The 20607-nt window shown below is 47.3% G+C and overlaps 2 protein-coding genes across 4 annotated transcripts in view; one reads left to right on the top strand and one right to left on the bottom strand.

The window, feature by feature from the left end:
• Positions 1-20607, bottom strand: part of Dock1 (dedicator of cyto-kinesis 1) — a 509283-nt gene that overhangs the window by 229051 nt on the left and 259625 nt on the right.
• Insyn2a (inhibitory synaptic factor 2A) overlaps positions 1903-20607 on the top strand; it is a 55141-nt gene continuing 36436 nt past the window's right edge. The window contains exon 1 of one of the 2 annotated variants that reach the window (XM_087615889.1): positions 1903-2447. The gene's annotated coding sequence lies outside the window, so the exon portion shown is untranslated. 2 annotated transcript variants of the gene reach the window in all.

The following is a 20607-nucleotide window of genomic DNA, read 5'->3' as shown; positions in this document are numbered from 1 at the left end:
CTCATCATCAAAAGCTGTGAGGGCAGGAACCTAAGCAGAACAGGAGCCTGGAGGAAGGAGCTGATACGGAGGCCATGGATGGATGCTCCTTACTGGCTTGCTCCTCATGGCTTACTCAACCTACTTTCTTACAGAACCCAGGACCACCAGCCCAGGAAGGCCCCCAATGGGCTGGAACCTCAATTGCTAATTAAGAAAATGTCTTTCAGCTGGATCTCATGGGGCGTTTTCTCAATTGAGGTTCCTTCCTTTCAGATAACTCCAGTTTGTAGCAAGTTGACATAACAGCAGCCAACACACAGGCTCTTTCCCCAGCCAGATCCCAACAGCCTTCTGGGCTAAAGACATAAATGGGCTATCAATCAGAATTGGGAAAATCTGGGACCTAAGGGGTATTTTTAAAGAGTGGGAGGGACAGAGTCTAGATTCCCCAGGCTTGGTGTTCTGTCCCTAACCACCAGGCCAACATAGACATCAGGTCCTGAGCCTGCAGCAGAGTGCTCACAAGATCAGATACTCCCGGGGGGCTGGAGTCAGCATCCAGCTGCAAGCTCAGGGTCCTCCCTGATACATGGCTGGGCCTGCTGGTACACCTAGAGAAACATTTCTTTACTCAGGAGCATGGCTGTGTATCCCAAGGGCTACTGAGAGACATGCAAAGTGAAGATGTTTTAGAATGTCCTCCTTCTGGAACATGTGGGCACATCACCTTACATAGACAACACAGTATCTTACAGGAAGCCCTTTAAAAGAGCTGAAACTGTGTATAAAACAGAGAGCTGGGCACTATCAGCCAGTATGAGGATAGAGTCATGGAGTGGCCTGGAATACTAAGACATAGGAATGAACAGAACCTGTCTCCTGTCCGGCAAGGTGTGCCTGTCAGAGTGGCGTGATTAAGAGCATTTCCCATCTGAATTCCCAATTCACTGGCCAAAGCTTACCACCATGTTAACAGTGGGGGCTACTTTCCAGTATGTCCTAGGTAGGGCTGGGAGACATATCTCCAGGGATACTTAGTCTCAGTGTCTGTTACTCAGCCCTGCTAGGCATCAGGGAAGACCCTGAACCTGCAGCAGAGAGCTCACAAGACTCTAGTGGAGGGAGGTTGGGGTTATGTGCTAGGAATCGTCCTCTGTTCACACTAGAGAAATCCCTTTTCCTGAGTGTACTTGACTCTGATCAAAACAAGCAAAATCTCCCACTGCCCCCCTGGGAGGGGGAGCGGCTGAGGGGCAGAGGGACTAGGAGGTCTACCTGAGGAACAGTGTGGAGATGCCTGACATGTCCACAAATCAGCATGCAACAGAGCTGATAGGCAAGCAGGAACTCTCTAATTTGTCCCTAGGCCAACAAACAAGTCCTTATTTGAGGGATGGACTCCAGGTTGATCACAGACATAAAAAAACGCAAAAGAGAAACCTTCATCCACAGTCTCTCCAAAGACACATCTGCAGGTGAGGGGGCGGGCGCCTTGACCCTGTGTCCATTCCCATCTAGGATATTAACTACCCAGCAGGGGTAGGTTGGTGGACACCACAGAAAGTCATCAAGTAGGGTTCCCTATAGACAACCCCACTCCAGAGGAAGAAATCAAGAGGGTCCCTGCGCCTGCCTGAGGTGGCTCCTGGGTAGACTCAACAAGTTCCAGGGGCCTCGCAGCGCCGCCTGCAGCTCAGAAACCCTAGGATGTGGCAGAGGAGCTCCGCGCACAGGCAGCAGCCAGCGGCTGCTTCCAGCACCTCCTCCTTCTACTCCTCCTCCTGCCCGCGATCCGGCTCTGGCTGGAGGGGCTCCTTCACGCGCCCGGCCCCCGCCCCACGCACGCGGCCTGGCCCGCCCCCGCCCCACCCCCGCCTCACGGGCCCCGGGGCTCCGCCCGCCTCGGTGGCAGGCGAGCGCACAGGCGACTGGCGCGCAGCTCTGGGTGCCCTCTGCTCAGTCCTCTGGTCGCTCGGCTCCATAGAGTAGCCGGGACCTGGAGCCTTGGCCAGAACTCCCCTCCCGTTCCCTCCCCGTCTCCGCCCCCTCCTCCCGGCCCCGGATCTCGCTGAAGACAATTGCAGTAAATGAGGACATCTGAGGAGCACGGAGCCGGGTGGCTGTGGCTGGCTCCGCCGCGCCGCGATCGGGCGAGCGCGCGGGCGTCCCCGGAGCCGGCCGAGCCACTGCCTCCCCGTGCGCGTCGCTGAGCAGGAGCCGAAGGGACTCGAGCTGCGGCGCGGGGGCCGGCCGGGCCGGGCCCGTGGCAGTGGAGGGGGCGGGCGGCGGGCACGCAGCTGGCCAAGTCCCCGAAGCCGAGCCTCCTTCAGCGCGAGCCCCGCGATCCTTGCCGTGGATGCTCTGCCCCGAGTGCTCCGTGCCGCGCCAGGCTTGCCAGGGTCCGCGGCAAGACATGCCTGAGCCAGGCGCTGCACCGACCTCCACTTACCAGTAAGCAGCCAAAGGTAAGAGGAGCCCAGCATGCCCTCCTCCTGCACCCCGAGCCCGCTGTACTTGATCGCTGGCAGATGGGTGCAGACCCTGGCTCTTGCGCACGCACTCGCCCCTAAACTGGCTTCGTCTGGGTCCGGGACGGCGGGTGTAGCCCAGTGTAGACCTGGTGGCCGGCAGCGGCGGGGGCGGGGGGCGAGGTTACGCAACTGCACCTGGCAGGACCTAGTCGCCCAGGGGCATCTGGCAACTTTGGCTCCAGTCTTGGAGGAGCGGGAATGTGATGTCTATTCGAGACAAACGCCACAGCCTTGCGAGCACAGGACATCCTTGGCCAAGCAGAACTGGGCGGGAGGGGATGGGGGCTCTGGGGACGACCATCTCCCTGGAACGTTCGAGGTTTTGAAAGTATTATCCAAACTAAAGCGAACTGCCAAGTACAGTACAGCTGATTAACTTCAGGGAGATGGGGGGAATAAGTCTGAGCAGAGGGGCCCTGCCGCCTGCCGTTGAGCAAAGACGGAAGCAGGAGCGAAGGCAAAAATGCCCACGTGAAATCTTGGTCTCATCTCTTGGTTACTGTTATAGGGCACTTTCTTCGAGCTGTGGTCTGCACCGGCTGAGCTTCTGGGTGCTGGCATACCTTGCCTGACCTGCACAAGCGTGGGAAACCAAGGGATGCTGCAGATCCTAGGGAGCCAGTGAGGGCAGGAAAGAGGAGTGAACCCAAGCAGGGGCAGAGACTAGAGCCCAAAGTCAAGAACAAGACTCTGCATCTTGCTTGTTCATGCTCAGGGTCCCAGGCTGGCATCTCTGCTGCTTGGAAAAGAAAAAGAGCCTCTCCCTGTGACCTCAACATTCTACCACCCTGAAAATATGCCACAAGGAGATGAAGCCAGTGATAAAATGATGCCAGGAGTGGGGGAGGAGAGGCACCCTGGAGTAAATAGGGGAGAAAAACGGGTGCCTTTTACTCTCTGCAGATCAGGGTTCAGGTCCCTTCCCCTCTCTTGGTGCAGGCCTGGGGCTGGGAGATTGGCTGCTCTGTTGGACTCAGGAGCTAGAAGCAGTAGGAGAAGCAGTTTAATTTGACCTTGTCTGCTTGGGTGCTGAAATTCTGCCGAAGCATCCCGAGGTGAAACTGGCAAGAGTGGGAAGGAACTTTGGGCAAGCCCTGCCTTGGCTAAGAATCTACAAGATCATTTCAGAGTACCAAGGCAAGGGCTAGCACAGGGTTGAGGTCAGTAGCTTGAAGATTCTCTCTTAGAAAATGACTTGGTTTGGGGGAGGGTACTTTTTCACAGCCTTGATCAGGGCTTGATCAAGGTTACAGGGCTGGGACCTGATTTAAAATGCCATTCTGATCATAAAAGCTGGATCACCCCCCCATGGGGAGTTCATAAATAAGGGTTCTGCCTTATGAAGCTGCCGGTAAAGGCTGAACAGACAGTAATCATTGAACTCCGCAGAGGCGGAACATGCTGGGTTTTACTATTCATGGTGTGCTATTTCTTACACTCACATCCTGTTGAATGTTACTTTTCAAAGTTCATATTTATCTCTGCAATATTTTTGCAAGCATGATTAGCAAACGTGCACAGAACAGCTCAAAGAGAAAAAAAATGGAAGTCTTGCCATGTGCATACCTTTCCAGATATTAATTTACTGTCCCTGTTTACTATCTACAGGAGAGGGTACTGCGGTCCAGGATGGGTTTATCAGAATCGAGTTTGGTAGAGAAGAAGCCTAGCTTAACAGCAGGATTTGGTATAAATTATGTGAGCTATAGAGTTTTGTTTTGTTCATTAAATTCATCTTTTCCTTAAAAAGGTAGAGTGATTTAATTTTTTTAATCTGGTTCAAAGACCTCTCTCTTTAAAGACAGGATGTCCTTGAAAAGCAAAGCATGTCTTGAAATGACAACAGTTGCCATGACTTTCTGTTTTATTGTCGTGATTGAGACACTGGGGTTTTGACATAAATCAGGTCCATTATTCCATTGAGAAACATAACTAGTGGTTAAGATGCAGGCTAATAAGGCATGCACTAGAAAGCTCCACATGAGCCTTCAGGAGGCTCCATGAACATCCAGTCACCCTGTTACCTCAGTTTACCATACAGAACCCCTGTGTTGTCACAGTTATTTTGCCCCATGAAGAGACAATTTTTGACTTTCGTTTTTCCATTTGTAGATAAAAATTTAAGAGCTACATAAATAAAAGAAAGGCCTGTGAAGACAGGCAGGCATCTCCAAGGAAAAGCCCGACACAGTGGAGTTCACAGAAAATACAGATACCAGGCTATCCCAGTGAGAGGCTAGGTACTTATCCACATCACTAGATATTTGTATCCTCAGGTTTACTCCAATCGCATGGCTGCCTCACTGAGAGAGATAGCTACTGAACTCCCTTGTAGAAGCAGAGTATTTGTGTTGGCCAGACTTCTTCTTGGGCAGTAAGATTCAGAAACGATTGGAGGCACAGCGCCGTGTTCTCAGGACAGGCCTTGCTGTAGAAGGGCAGTAATGGAGTCGCCAAAGGCCTTAATTCCAACACTTTAGCCCAACCCACCAGACACCTAAGCAGATGCATAGCAGAGAAGCTCTTAACAGATCATCTAGGGCACAGCACCAATTATACTGAATGGAGGTAGCTCTCATCCTCCAGGGAATGAGAGGCCATAAGGGCTCCTAGACACAAGGACTGTTTCCACAGCTCCTTCGGAAATGTGACAGCTGCGTTCATTGGCCTGGACCCTTTGTAACTCCAGAGACCTGCATTCTCTAACCCCAAATTAGCTGACATAATTTATGATGTGGAACCTTCATATTTGATTTTAATATTTCATAGAATTATGGAGTGGTTTCAATATTTTAAAAGCAAAATTTAATAGGATTGATACGACAGGACAACACACATATCTCCATGAAGTTCTGAAATGCCCGGAGAAGCCTTTATCCAAGCTTAAATTAATCTATCTTTATGTAAATACAGTAAAACATCCTGACCTTTAATCAGTTCACTTTAAAAAGGTGTTTGCCTTATACCTTGAGGACAGAATACAAATTTGTATGAGTTACAGCTTTGTATGGCCCTGGCAAATTCACATAAACAAGTTGTTTGGATGATGTCACAGACTAAGGCATGGAGGGTTTGGGTTTGAACCTCTCAACCATGTCTGGGGGATGTAACTGTTTCAGTCCCCGAAGGCAGAAGGCAAGGAGGTGTCTCCAGGCAACCAAGCCCCTGGCCTCAGATTAAGAAGCTGCAGAGAATGCCTCGGGTGGTCTCGGCCCCCTGGATTCTAAGTCCAGCTTGAACTGGAGACTCGGTTCAAGCCAGGCATAGGAGGAAAAAAAATGAACTTGAATATAGAGAACATCATAGAATTAGGAGACCAAGAAAGAGTTGTGTTTCTAAATCACTTTGTAAACCTCCTGGAGATGATGCTGTTGCACAGGGATCTGGGAAGCATTTTCTCCACAGTAATCGTTTGGATATTGCTTTTGCAGAGTATGGAGCTAATGGCTTAGAGCACTGCATATTCCTAGATATGCCCAGTGACCACATCATCCTGGGATTAGGAAGTCTGAGAGAGAAACAACCTAGAGAGAAGCTCATCCACGTAGAATGAACATTCGCAGAAGTTCCACTGTCGTAACCACTGAAGAAACAGCGAGAGACAGTGATCCTAACAGTATGTCAGAATGCTCCTTTGAGTGAGCACCGAAGTTACTACGGAAAATTCCAGTTCGATCTTTGATAATGTAGCCTAGGGCATAAAGTGAAAGCAGCAAACTGCACACCAGGAGGGGTGTTGAGGGAAAGCTGCAGAAGGCCAAGCACATCACAGGCAGCTTTGCAAATGAAGGTTGATTTCTCTCCACTTCAGTAACCCAGAGAAGCAACAGGGCAGGGTGATGTTGTGGCCTTTCTGTCAGCTGCTGGGTAGAGGAAACTCTGAGGAACAGTAGACCCGTTGCCATCTTTGTGTTTTCAGTGTATATCATCAAGTGGCATGGATTCCCTCATACACTGCTCTTCTGGAATATCCTAAACTGTTCAACCTTCCCTCTTTAAAATCTCCCTCACCTATTTTCAGCAGTTAGCTTCTAGACTCGTAGAATCGGCAGTTTGCTTCCTGAGATCTGCTTATTTTTCTAGTGTTTTTAGCAATTTTGGAAATTGACTGGAACTACAAAGGACAAGCTCTCAGAAAGGAGTGGACACAAGCAAGGCAAACAGATATACAGATGGCAGACAGGACCAAGGAGAAGATGTTCAAGTCTGAAGCAAAGGTGTGTACAAGGAGATTGGGTCCAGCAGGAAGCAAACGGGTGACTAGGATGTGGCAGACACATCTCAACTCACAAGAGAGAATCAGGGTGGGAGGCTGCAGCGTGAGTGAGTGACACCTTGGCTGACTTCAAGGGTCAGGTTGAGAGAGGATGCTGGGCTCAGCATGTAGATACCCAGGGCTTGAATCAAGTGGTGTTGCACCGAGAGGAAGAGACGCCAAGAATGAGAAGTGACATTTGGCAAAGATTTGGGGTTTAGCATCACAGGTTGAAGCCATTTTGTGAAAGAACCAGAAGGGCCAGGTAGGCCTCATGGGATGCTTTCAACAAGAATGTATGTTATGAGAAGATAAAGTGTTGATATTCAGGCAGAAGCCAGAGAAAAGGAACCAGAGCCCAGCTGAGAAAGTGCCATAGGTGAGAATTGACTAGGGCAAATATGGCGGCTGGTAGCACTGAGGCTGGCTAGAGAGGCAGGCAGTGGGACAGAAATCTTCAACAGTGGAATCCTGGCAGCAGGGCAGCTGTTAGAGGACAGATTAACATTCGACCCAGGAGGCAGGCAAATGGTTCTAATGAAAACATAAGGTTGGGAGCCAGCAGGGGGAAGCCATGATGATTACCTGGAATCTGAGTCTGAGTATTCAGCTGGAAATACTACTTGAGAGGGGGAGGTGGGTCGTTTCCTTTTGTTTGTTTGTTTGTTTGTTTGTTTTTATTTCTTCTTCTAAACTAAAGCACTAGGAGTGCCTTCAAAGAGGGAAGAAAGGAGGGATGGGTGAGGCGACTCACAGCTCAGAGAGGTCCTTAGAGGAAGAAACACTGTAGTATCAAGTAACAGGTGCTCAATGAATATTTGATGAGGCCATTAACAGTAAACCTAGTCAGTAACTTCCCTGGAAATCCAGGGAATCCTGGCTGGAAGCAAGTCTTCTTGCTTTTTTTTTTTCCCCTAAGAGAAGGACAAAACACTATAAAAGGTGATAAAAGGAAAGTCATTGGTCCTTAAGTCTAACCATGCCTTGTTTAGGAAAGAAAGAGAGAGCCAAAGGGCTAGGTTTCCTCTGCCCAGCTCACACTCAGGATCTTCTTTATGAAAAAAGTTCACTTGGGTCGAGACTGGGTTTTAAAAGGAAGAATGCCTTTCAATTGACTACCCTTGAGAAACAAACCAGGGGAAGAGAGAGCCCAACTCTCTGCCTTCAGGTAGATGAAAGCTCCCACACCGAGGAGCTGACATTCCAAGTCCAAGGTAATTTTTTGTTAAGAGTTCAACCAGCTTGGAGAGTTCACTGGGCCAGGCTGAGACCCCCCTCCCTACTTGGAACCTCACATCTCAGTTTGACATTGGGACACCAACTTCCTTGTTCTCTGAGCCGGACGCATGGGTTTATCACTGAGGTTTTAAAAGTCTACAGAAGGTGGTCTACATAGATCCCTTCCTCTCTCCCCTATCTCCCACCTTGAAACCACACAACACAAACAGCTACATTCCACTGGTGACAAACTGGAGATTCATTCCCACAGCTAGAACCCTATAGCCGGGATTTAGTGCTCCAAAGAGTTGCTGGCATGCTGCAGGTGGAGGCATGGACAGTTGGGAACTTCAAGGCTGCCAGCTTCTTAGGTTTAAGCCCTCCCTGCCATTTCACGTCACGAGGACATTTAGAAGCATAGCGTTATGCCTTCTCCCAGCGGGTTGTCGTATGTGGCTGTTTGAGTAGTGGTTCTTGGTTCCATGACATCACTAAAATAGTTTGTGCCTTCCTTTAACTCACTTGTGTTCTGGTATTTGCATGCCCCTTCACATGTGTTATATTAACTCTCCTCTGAGTGCATCTCTACTTACTCTGTCTATCAGAATCATTGATGCGGCAAATTTACCCAGGGTTATGCAGAGTGATGACATCACTGAATCCCAGTCTTACTCAGCAGGGTTGACACGCCATGGGGTGTGATCAAGTGCTAGCACAGACACACACATTAATAATAAGTTAAAAAATTAAAATAAAAAAATGAGGTAGAAGAAATCAAGGCACTAGGGAAGAAAAATAATAAAAGGCACAAGCTAGTGGTGTAACTTCATAACTGTACTGTCAGAGTGATCTGAGGAAGCCAAGAACAGGGAGTGCACTGAGAATTTTCAGGCAAGTGGATCTCTGTGAGTTCAAGGCCAGCCTGGTCAATCAAAGCAAATTTCAGGATAGCCAACACTACATAATGAGATCCTGTCTCAAAAACAAAATCCAATCCATATGTAATGATTGGAGGAGATTAGAGATACGTAATATCTTCCAGTCTCCACCCCCTAGACACTGATTTACCGGGTTAGGTAGAGACTAAATATATGGTCTAACTTTTCTTTTAGAACACTTAGCTTTTAACCCAAAGTGTACATTGCCGAGAGCAAGCCCAGGCTTCTGCCCTCAAGGAAAAGGCATGCTTTTTTCCTTCTGCAGGAGGACAACCTTCTTCAGGTTTTCCTCTTCTGCCCATCCTCACAACTGCTTTACACACACACACACACACACACACACACACACACACACACACACGTTCACCTCATCAACACTCAAGTCTCCTCCAATGTTTCAAGAAAGGCAACAGGGAAGGAGCAGGGTCCCAGAAGGACTGGGTGAGATCTATATTTCTCCTGCATTCCTACAGTCTGCAGGGAGACCTCATAGACTCCTGCTACCATCGGTCCTGCTCATTCCCTGCCTTGTGCTCATGGACCACACAATCTTACTCTGTTGTTCTCTCTCTTCTAACCATGATCTTTGTAAAATACCATGGAGGTCTGAAATGGAGGCAAACTCAGGACTATCACCTTGGTCTGCCTACTAGACTTACACTTAAGCCATCTGTATTTGGAGAGCTGTATACTCAAGTTGCCTGCCTGGCCTTGGTTCTGCCCTGGAATCAAGTGTAAAGTTTCATTGTAGGTGGAGAAAGAGTTGGTGCAACTAATCAAGCTGCCAAAAACCTGACAGTGGGGCTCAAGACTACCCAAGCTCCCTGTACCTCCCTCTAGTGCAAAGCAACTAAGATATGCCATAGTTCAACAGCCACGTCTTTACTGAGTGTTCCTTCCTCTGTCAGAATGTGGCTGTCTCTGTCCACCAGTGTGTCTTTCCACTCCTCTCTCTTTGACCTTCTCTTCATGACTGCCATCCCCACATTCATCTTAGTATATAATGACAAAGGGGAATTATATAGTCCTAAGGATCCATGGTACTTAGTGAGTAAAAATTTACATCCACGGATCACATTCAGGGTAAGAAAAACGAATGTGATTCTATCCAGACCTTGATGTGCCTCTGGGTACCAAGGTCCACTGTTGTGTTTTGGACCCTACAATGTTGTTTGCCCCTCCAAGGCCAGCAGTGCCTCCTCTATAGCTGGTCAACGCCCAGGATTATGAAAGATGTTATGCTCTGAAATTTGTGTAAGAGTTGGAGCCATTGAGATGTGTCAACTAAATTCTTAATTTACTTGGTAACTACTACATTGTATTACTAAGACAACAGTTAGAAATCATCAGGAAAAAAAATTCTACTGTTATCAAGTCAAATGTTCGCAAGGAATATGTCGTGCAGTCCCTGCTATGCATCACAATTAAAGACAAAGCCTGCCCCATTAGTAGGTCATCGCCTTATTCTTGTGAGCATGCATGCCATCTCTCTCTCTTTGCATCAGTGGGGGCGGAGGGATGTTGCATAACTCCAGGTAGTGGTTTCTTCAAACTTAATGAAAACTTGTTCTTTCTCTTATTCCTGCCCAAGCTTTATTATACAGCCACGATTCCCCTGGGAATGCAGACAGAATCCTTGGAAATCACTAATATTGCACACTCATCCTACAGCTCCTTGACCAGATCATGGGAAGGCCTCTGCTCCAAGGATGATGTCTATGTATATTCAAATCAGTCAGAAAGTATTGAAGGATGGCAGGGCACAGGGCACAGGGCTGGGACATCAGATATCCATCAGTGGGGCTTTGCCTAGAAACTTAGGTTTAGGAGAAAGCACAGTAGTCTGCTTCCTGCATGCTTTCAAGTGCAATTGCCCACAAGCCCATGAACACTATCAGCAACTGGTCCCTCGTACCTCCAGGAAGCAGCCATCAAACAGGTCTCTCCCTGCCAGAGGACACACTGCTGAGGATTATGTCTCACTGTTTTACAAGTACCAAGCACCCAGCCATGTACCTGGTTACCTTGGACATGCAGGAAAGAGCCGGAAGCAAGATAAGGTCTGTGCCGTGTAAGAGCAATGAGCTCTGACTGGTAAATGAGGCACAGCCCTGGAAAGTGAGCCAAGGGAAGGAGAGGCGCAAAGTAGGGATGACCACAGTGTGCTCTCGAGATGGTGTAGGATTAGGATTTCAGAGTTGGGGACTCTCAACAAGAAGAGGAATAGGATAGGGAAGAGTAAAGAAGACTTTAAAGGAAACAAGAATCGCTGCTCCACTGGACTTTGCTGAGAGAGAGGCAGGTTTCCTCAGAGCCTCCAAGGACAGAGATGGGGAGTAAGAATGGAAGGCTGGCTTTTCGAAAGGATCAAAGACTAAGATGAGGAGGGGAATGGTATGCAAAGGAAGTCAACTGGAGAAGCAATAGCAAAGAGACTTAGATACTACTAGGGGATCATTTTTCGATAGGCAGCATTGAGTTGAAGTGATCATACTGTTGGCAGCCCTGAATCCCGGAAGACGGTATAGCAATCCAAGTAGGAGGCGGGGCTTTGGACCCCTGCAAGCTAAGTCCAGAGGCTGCCTCTAAGAGCAGTTGCCTTTGTGCAAGTTCAGCTCAGGTAAGCATGGCAGCTGAGGTAAGCATGGCTGATGGACCACGCTCACCACCTGTCAAGAGGCACCACAGGGCCCACCTGGTGCTGCAGAGACACTGCTAAGGTTGATGCGCACAGGGGATATACCTTAAACATGGAAAGAAGAGTGTGAGAGGGACGCCTACAGTCTCATGCTGTAAAGTAGGAGCTGGGTTGGTAACATGAATAAAAAAGACGAAGTTAACAGTCACTGCTGGTCAAAAAGAAGGAGGTGAAGAATCTACTACCCTGTATAGAATAGAAGAGAAAGTAACACCAGGATTCATGACAGATGGGATTTATTTTAATAAAAATCTATGGCAACTATTGAGGTGGCATGGCCTAAAACGCATACAGTTTCTCTCTTCTCTCTTCCCTACTGCCAGACATGATACTTTCCTTTCTATTTGTTTGTTTGTTTCAGAGAGGGTTTCTCTGAGTAACCTAGGCTGTCTTAGAACGCAAGGGATCCACCTGCCTCTGACTCCCCAGTGACACCATGCCCAGTGTGCACTAATATTCTTTAACACTGAAACTCTGCCCTTTGCAGACCTGCAATGAACACCTGTCAGTCATTCCGGCCAGAGTATTTCTTCAGTTTTCCATATTCCAAACAATTAACTGTGCACACTTTCTCTGCATAACTTAAAATTTGGTGTGTGTGTGTGTGTGTGTGTGTGTGTGTGTGTGTGTGTATGCGTATGCGTGTATACATGTGCGTGTGTGTAAGCATACATGTACATGTCTGTTTCTGGGATCAGCTATACAGACAAGTATAGGCAAGCATCCAAATATGTGCATGTTAATGCCAGAGGTCATCCTCAGGACCATCCACTTTGTTTTCTGAGATGTGGCATCTCGCTGGCCTGGAGCTCATCTATTAGGATAGGCAGGCCCCGTGCCCACTTGACTCCACTTGCCCAGTGCTGGGATTAGAAACCCACACATCACTTCTGGCTTTTCACATTTGTTGTAAGGATCAAACTCAGGCCCTTGAAAGCACTTTACCAGCTGAGCCATCTCCCCAGCCCTTAAGTCTTGTTTAAACTGACAAAACCATCTCCAGAGCAGTGAGTAATTTCTGAGGTCACCCTCCGGTGCCATCAGCTTCACTGGAAGGAAGAAGGCCTCCCTGCTTTATATTGTGAATTATGCCGGATTAAAGCACCCCCTATCATTTGTAGCCTACCTGTCAGAAAGCCTTCGGAATTCAAATCAGGATATCTTTTCACCCTAGACCTTGGTCAACAAAAAGTATGAGGGCTGGCCAGGTCTCACACACCACACTGCCAGCTCTGTACAGCCAGCGGACCATCCACATACATTCCTGGGGCAGGACATTTTCTCTGCCTTCAGCAATCAGCTTATAAATAGAAGCCGATTATAAGACGCACTCATGACTCTTTCTTCTTGGCTTAGCTGCCGCTGCTGTGAACCCAGACCTATTCAACACCCTGGCCAAGCCAAGGAGGACACAGAGGTGGAAAGGTGGGGATCGTTTTGACGCTAAGAGATAGAGGCCTGTATGGACTTCCCAGAAAGACAGATTGTATCTTCAATTCTAAATGACTTCTCTTGTATGTGATGGCTACTTCTGCACGGAGGTCCTGCCCTGGATGTCCCCATATGCTGTCCTGAGGTGGCAGGCAAATGGAGCAGGGAAGCTTCTGCTCACAAGAGGCACTTTGAGGCAAAGGAAGGGAAAAAAGTCCGTATTCCAGTTTGAAGTTCAGATCAATTAAGAGGGAACATGTGTTAAGTGAGTTAAAATGTATACTGGGAAGAAGGTTTGGTGGGGAAAGCACACATGTGCAGAACAGCATGGAAGATCTGAGTTTTGTTCCCCTGCACTCGTGGGTTTTATTTTAAGTGTGGCAGTACCTGTCTGTAAATGAAGCCCTGATTTAGGTGAGGCAGGTAGGTCTGGGTCTTGCTGACCAACCAATCCAGGCTCAGTGAAGAGACCCTACCCAGGAAAAATTAAAGTTGAAGAAAAACTTAGAAAACATCTGAACATCAACTTTTACCCTCCGTTCAGGTCCATGGGATGATAACACACAGGCACACTCACGCGCGCACACACACACACACACACACACACACACCTTCAAAAAAGTTTGGATTCAGTGCAACTAAAGGACTCTCCAATTCCATCCCAGTCCACGTGCACCTATTCTTATGAGAAGAAGAAACCCAACCCATTAGATCTAAGAAAGAGAGGCCACCTCTGTAGTGTTGCACCAGCTTTTATAAACTCTAATCTCTGAGGAGCTCCAGGGGTCTATCTGATGAGCTCTTTATTATCTGGGACATACACAGCAGGAAAATGTGCCCGTGAGCAGCATTCAGAACCTCCATCCAACATCCCGAGTTCTCTGGGACTGCCATGCCCATAGGGGAGGTGAGGGACAGGAAGATGGGAATCTTCCAAAGCCGATTGAGTCTGGGTTGCAGAGTCAGAAATGGTCTACCTAACTCTTCGCCCACTACTGATTGCCAAGCTGGCTGTTAGGAATGCAGGGAGGGCAGGGTAGGGTGGGGTGCTGTTTGTTGGCCAAGATAACACCCCATGTGGAGAAGGCAGGGCTCCCAGCTGATTTTTCACAAACACCATACAATTCTGCTGATACCTTAATACTAACTCAGATTCTGTTTGCGTCATGAGTAAGCAAGGGTAATGTCTTTGATAGAACTTAAGTAAAGAGGAAAGCCTGTTTCTGGTTCTCAATCTCCCTAATGCTGTGACCATATAATACATTTCCTGACGTGGTGATGACCCCCAAACATAAATCTATTTTTATTGCTACTTCATAACTCTAATTCTGCCACTGTTATAATCATGTTTTCTCATGGTCTTAGGCAACCCCTGTGAAAGGTCATTTGACCCCCCCAAAAGGTTTGCGACCCACAGATTGAAAACCACTGTTCCAAAGCAAAATGCCCATGCCTGGATGAGGCATACGACTCATGCCTTTCTGCCCACTCACTGTGAACAGGACAGTGTATGAGCATGCCAGGAATGGTTCATCCGGCTGATGTTGACTTTTCCAAGTCTTTGTCTTGGGGAGGTATGTATTTCAATGACACAGATAAGAACAGATCAGAGCCCCAATTCAGACAGGTTTTATTCCACTCAAAGTCTGCCTTTACCAAAAACAAAAACAAACTCTATCCCAACATTAAAGGAGAAAGCCATCAGTTCGAAAGGGACCAGGTTACCTTTCAATATTCTATTCAGTAAGAGAGGTAGCAAATGTATTTAGCTGGCATATGGCTTGCCCTGTATGCCAAGAACATTGGAATCAATTCCCAGCACCACATGAACTAGGCACAATGGCATATACTTATAATTGCAGCACCAGAGAAGCGACTCAAGGTTATCCTAAGATACATATAGCAAATTCAAAGTCAGCCTAGAAAGTGAAGAAGAGAGGGAGGGAGGAAAGGAGGGAAAGAAGAAGGAGAGACAGACACAGAGAGAGACAAATACAGAGAAAGAGTAGGGAGGGGAGAGAAAATCAAAAGGATAAAAGCTATATGTGTCTTCCCTGATTTCCTCCCACAAGCCAGGTTGCTGTCCCTAATGCTGCCCCCCTACTTACTATCCACCCTAGAAAGGTATCTGAATGTACCTAGAGCCATCCCTTTTCACTCAAAAGCTGTGGCTTCTGAAGAGGGAACGACCGTCTGGGAAAAAAAGAGAATCTCCGTGTGTTACAATAAACTAGCCTGTGTGCTGAGACACAGTTCAGCATCCATGCAGCATTCTGCTTCAAGGCAAGTGAGGTTCAGGACTGTAACCCAGGTTTCCACAGTAAAGCTTTCCCTGCACAGAGGAGTCCCTGGAGTGAGGGAGAGCCTACCTCCCTTCCCCACTGGGAATGTCCATGTTAAAGAACAGCTTATCCACTTCCCCCTTCCCCCCACTCCTAGGAGCCTACTGCACAGGCGTTCCCATAGCATATGGAATAAAATGTTGACCCAATTAATCTTGAACTGCAGCCAGCATCTCTGGCTCCAAGGTGCCTCGATCGCAGGAGAGCCACTGGGAAGCCAGCACTGTCCTGTAGTTCCTCTCTACACTCATGGGATGGCTTGCTAGCTTTTAGGCTATATATATAGTGATGGAAGACCCCAAGGCAGGTAGCTTTCCCACAATCCCACCTGTCAGAGCACCAATCAAGGCACACAAACCATATTACAGGGACACATATGAATCTGGGAAGTATGAGACATTTGATGGTGGCAGAATAGAAGCAAGTCTTTCCCATCAGCTGACGAAACCCCAGACTTCCTGGAGACTCTAATCACAGAGCTCGGGGCAAATCGATTTGATTATAAATTCAAACCAGTGGCAATTTTCTTCTTCTTAGTAGTAAATACTGGCATGGTCTGTTAATTCTCCCAACCCACGTGAGCATGTCTCTATACACAAGGACTTACATGGTAGATATACACCTGGACATACAAGCACACACCCACACTATTACAACTTTACAATCAGGACTCTATCAACATGATCAAAGAAGGCCTTTGGGGACTGCTGGTACCCCAAATTGATCCTTTTCTGGGAGTTTCTCTGAAAGGGTTTACACTTACAAAGTCCTGCTGACAGGATGCTTAAGTGGAACAGTACAGTGGCATCATTGTGTCGTTCTCCACGGTCACTCTCAAATCAACATGGGAAAGATACTGTCCCTAAAGGCAATAAGCAACCACTTTTCTTTGTTTCTACCCAGCAAAACTTGGTAGGCCATTTTCTTTCACTTAACATTAGCTCCTATTTGTGGAGATATTAAACTGTCCTTATTATTATTATTTTAATGGTCACAGTGAGTGAGCATACACCATCATTTACTTGACTGTTTACCTATTGTTAGGTTCTTAGTAACTTCTATTTCTCACTCCTTCCGACTGATCTGAACTTTTTTTTTAAATCTATGCTGTTAATTTAAAACACTGCAGGGATGGATGGCATGGCATTGCTAATCTAAAGCTACGGGGTTTATATATTTACAACTCATACTTGATTATGGAATTTAATTCGAGAGAGTAACTAAGACATTTGTATTCCACACAACTCCCCAGCATCTAGATCTGCCCAAGCCAGGCAGGCCCAACCATGACTTGCCACTTTCCAAGCATTTCCCCCATGACATCCAACATAGGTTATGGGCTCTACTGCTCTAACAGTAAGGGACCAAAACCTCTAGGCCTTTGGGGTAACTTACCCAAGGAAGTCATTTTACAAACACTATTCAAGTCTCACAGTCAATTCAAATTTCAGAGCAAACCTTAGTTTGTACACCAATGACAGGCAAGTTCCAGGACCACTGGAGGTCTTCCATGACCCTCACCCAATACAGAATATTGGAATACCAGGACAGTGACTCATGTTTCAGATTCCCAATGCTTTATTATTGTGATTGTTGATGTTGTTATTAAGAAAGGGGCTTACTAAGCATCACCTGCTAGCCCAGAACTTGTTTTGTAGACCAAGCTGGTCTTAAACTTGCAGTGATCCTCCTCTCCCTGGCTCTTGGATTTGCAGGGACCTGCCACAGTGCCTGGCTGAGCTGATATTTTTTGAAGTCCACCATGGGTCATGCCAAGTGACAGATTTTTCTGCTTAGGGTAGTTCTTCGGTGAGTGTTATGCAAAGGGACTCAGGGTGCAGACCACCAGCTTCGCCCTTCGGAATCTCAACGTATAGTCAGAGCCTAGCAACAGAGCATCACCAGCAGGCAAGGGTATCCTGAGGGTCAGATGAGAAGATGGGAGGGAAAGGCACAGGCTGACATTTGTTAGCACAAAGAAGTGTAAACGTAGGGCCTAGACTTTAGAGAAATGGCTCAGCAGTTAAGCTTATGTACTGATCTTACAGATGACCCAAGTTTGAGTTTCAGCCTCAGTGACAGGCAGCTCCCGAAGTCCTCTAACTCCTGTTCCAGGGGGTTCCACTGCCTCTAACCATTTGGAGCATCGACACTCACATACGCATTCATGCAATTAAAAAAAAGACAACATAAATAAAATCTTCTAACCTGTCCAGCAGGCTCGAGGCTGGAGGGTCAACCCCTAAGACTGTCCTCTAAAAGGAAAGGACTTACTTACTATTTATCATTGTTTTCACTTAATAGGGGGAATTCTGTCTTACATACTTAGCAACTCTGTAAGGCACGAAGAGCTGAGAGTTTTGTTTTTTACTATTTTGCTTTTACCACCAGCAATTAATTCCCCTGATTTGTTTTATGAGTCTGACGGTCGGGTCTAGCACTCAGCAAACCAGCGGAGTGATGTAAGAAAATTATTTCAGTTCAGTTCCTGGCAAATCCTGATGATGAATAGTGAGGCAGGACAAACCTACTCAGACACACATTTTTCAGGACTGGCAGGGAAAAGGCTGAAAAATTACTAGTAAATTGCTTTTTGTAAAAATGCTCTCCCTTTCAAATTTTCCCTAGTATGAAGGTCTCCTTCAGCATGATGGCACAATACATTCTGCCACACCTAGATGGCAATCCAGCCAAAGAACAGACATGGAAAACAATGAGGGTTAGGATTGAATTTTCTTATTAAGTCCCCAGTTTCCAACACTCTTGCCCACAACGACTTCTGTTGAGTATGTGCCTTGTACCTATTGGGACAAGCATCCCTGACAGATAGCTATTATGTGGCCTGGCAGGTTTGCCCCCACCCCAGGCATAACGGCCCCCCCTCTAATATATGAGCTTTGAAATTAATGCATCATGCCTCTGGTCCACCCTGTTCCTATTCCCTCCTCTCTAAAACTGTCCCGATTACAGAGGCCCGCAGATATCCCCAGCACCTACCTGAAATCCTTGATTCTCAGGGCATAACTCTGGGACAGTGGCATTGAAGCCTTGGGCATTCATGGTTGGAATGACTAATGCAGGGTTGTCATGATGGTGAAGTTCACTTGGTGACATTGCTAGTTGTCACATCGGGAGGAAGATATGCTTCTCTTCTGTTTTCGAGAAGCCAGGGCTGCTGCTGGCTGAGGCTGCTGAGAGTTCTGCACTGTACAAAGCCCTTCCAGCATGAGCAGGTCATCTGTCTAACAGAAACCTAGAGCAGCTTCTGAGTAACTCTGGTCTAAAGAGAATCAGAGGCTGCAGAGATGGTTTTTAGGGTATCTCCAGATATAACTGCCCGTTAGTTTCCAGCATTATTATGAAGAATTAGTCATTGGACTTGTCTCTGAGTCTTCTGTGCTGGAAACATCTGCGGGGGCTTGTAAGGTGGCAAACACCAGTGTTGCACAGGTGTAACCCACTGCAGAACAGGTATCGGTCATGTGATACCCTTAAGTCATGGGCGTGGGTTCCGCCTCTTCCTCTCCCTCAGCAAGCCACTATGCCCACTGGCTTTGAGTCCTGGCTAGATTAATGGCAGAAGCATTGGAACTGTATGTTGGACATGTAGGTCTGTTAGAAACAGTGTGAACTCAGCATTTAGTGGGACAGGGCCTCCCTGGGCTTCCTCACTGGCTGTGTGAGCTCCGAACAAGTGCCACGCCATACCTCTCTGTCATGGGAAAGTTTACACAGCTGGAAGGAAAATTAAAATCTTTTGCATATTCCTGTCCTCACCTGCATTTGCCACTCCACAAATATCCCCCACTGCCATGGTATATCCCAAGAGTCTCATCCAGGTCTCTGGGCTAGGCTCTTGTCTACACGACCACCATGGCACCATCACCACCAGGACAGAGGCTCTGCTCCGGTGCACAGCCTGAGTTCTGCTTACCCTGGGCTGGATATCCGGTTTCTACTGACCTTGGCTCATCTGTGACTTTACATCCCTGAGCACTCAGGTTCTGACACCATAACCTCCCATATCCCCACACCCATCAAGCTGACAACCTTATCTTCAACTGTCCGGAGTCTGGCAGAAGCTGCTCTACAAACAGCAAGTTTAGCTCTGCTTTCTGTTTGCTCTTGCTTTGCCAAACCCAGAACCCTAGCCCTCATATACACTATGAAAAAACTATACCACAGAGCTTATTTTATTTTGAAACAAGAGTCCTTAAGCTGTCCTGACTGCCCTTGAACCCCCTCTGCAGCTCTGGGCCTTGAAACTGTGATCTTCCTGCCTCAGCCTCCTACGTAGCTGGAGTCAGAAGTTTGCACTGCCAGGACCAGCTTCATTGTATCCTCTAGCTTCAAGTGCAGCTCCCAAGAAAGTTCCTTCGTGTGCATTAAGCAGCTGCGAATCTGCTTATCTAATAAAGGGAAGGCACTTACCCTCCTGGTATTCCCCAGAGAATCATTGGCCACCTGCATCTCTTTAGCTGCATTTAATAGCTCAGCCCAAGATGAATCTTCATGATTAACACAAAGCTCCTGATTTTATTTTCTTTCAGCTTTTAAATGCTAGAACAAATACCATTGTTGTCCGCCGAACCGCCCCCCCCGCACCCCCACCCCGGCCAGGGGTTGTGATCAAAACACAAAATTTGATTCTAGAATGAATAATTTATTTTTAAAGTAATTTCCAAATACCATTCTCCATGGAATCACAGAAAAGAGATGTATTGCTGTTTTTGTAGACTCAGGGAAACCCACAGTATGTTCATGACTGATGTTTCTGGAAGCTATACTCCCCACCATGACTTATCGCCAGAGATATCCCTATACAGGAGTATGGCTGGCTTAAAGTCCATGTTGACTGACCCCAGTTCCTGCCTCTCGTAAGGCCATCCCGTCTATGTATGTCTGTCTTCTCAGGACCTAGAATATTCAGTTAAGTCTTTAAAACTGTTGGATTCCAGTAATAGAGTAATCACGTCATATCCCCCCCCCCACCAAAAAAATAGTAAAGATCCCAAACTAAACAAGTTGCATTTGGTAAAGCATCTGCCTACGGAGCAGAGACACGCATGTGAAAAGATAATTTGCAAATCTGACGAGGCAGAGTCATTGGGCTGCTTGATGAACACAGTAAAACAGGTTTGTCTAATGGGGAAACAAGCACTACTATCAAACAGAAACTGAGTGTATCCCACATGGAAAAGTAAGCAGGCTT

The sequence above is a fragment of the Rattus norvegicus genome, chromosome 1 (assembly GCF_021556685.1).
Source record: "Rattus norvegicus strain SHRSP/BbbUtx chromosome 1, alternate assembly SHRSP_T2T, whole genome shotgun sequence".
NCBI classification, from domain to species: domain Eukaryota; kingdom Metazoa; phylum Chordata; class Mammalia; order Rodentia; family Muridae; genus Rattus; species Rattus norvegicus.
This window is presented reverse-complemented; position numbering and strand designations above follow the sequence as displayed.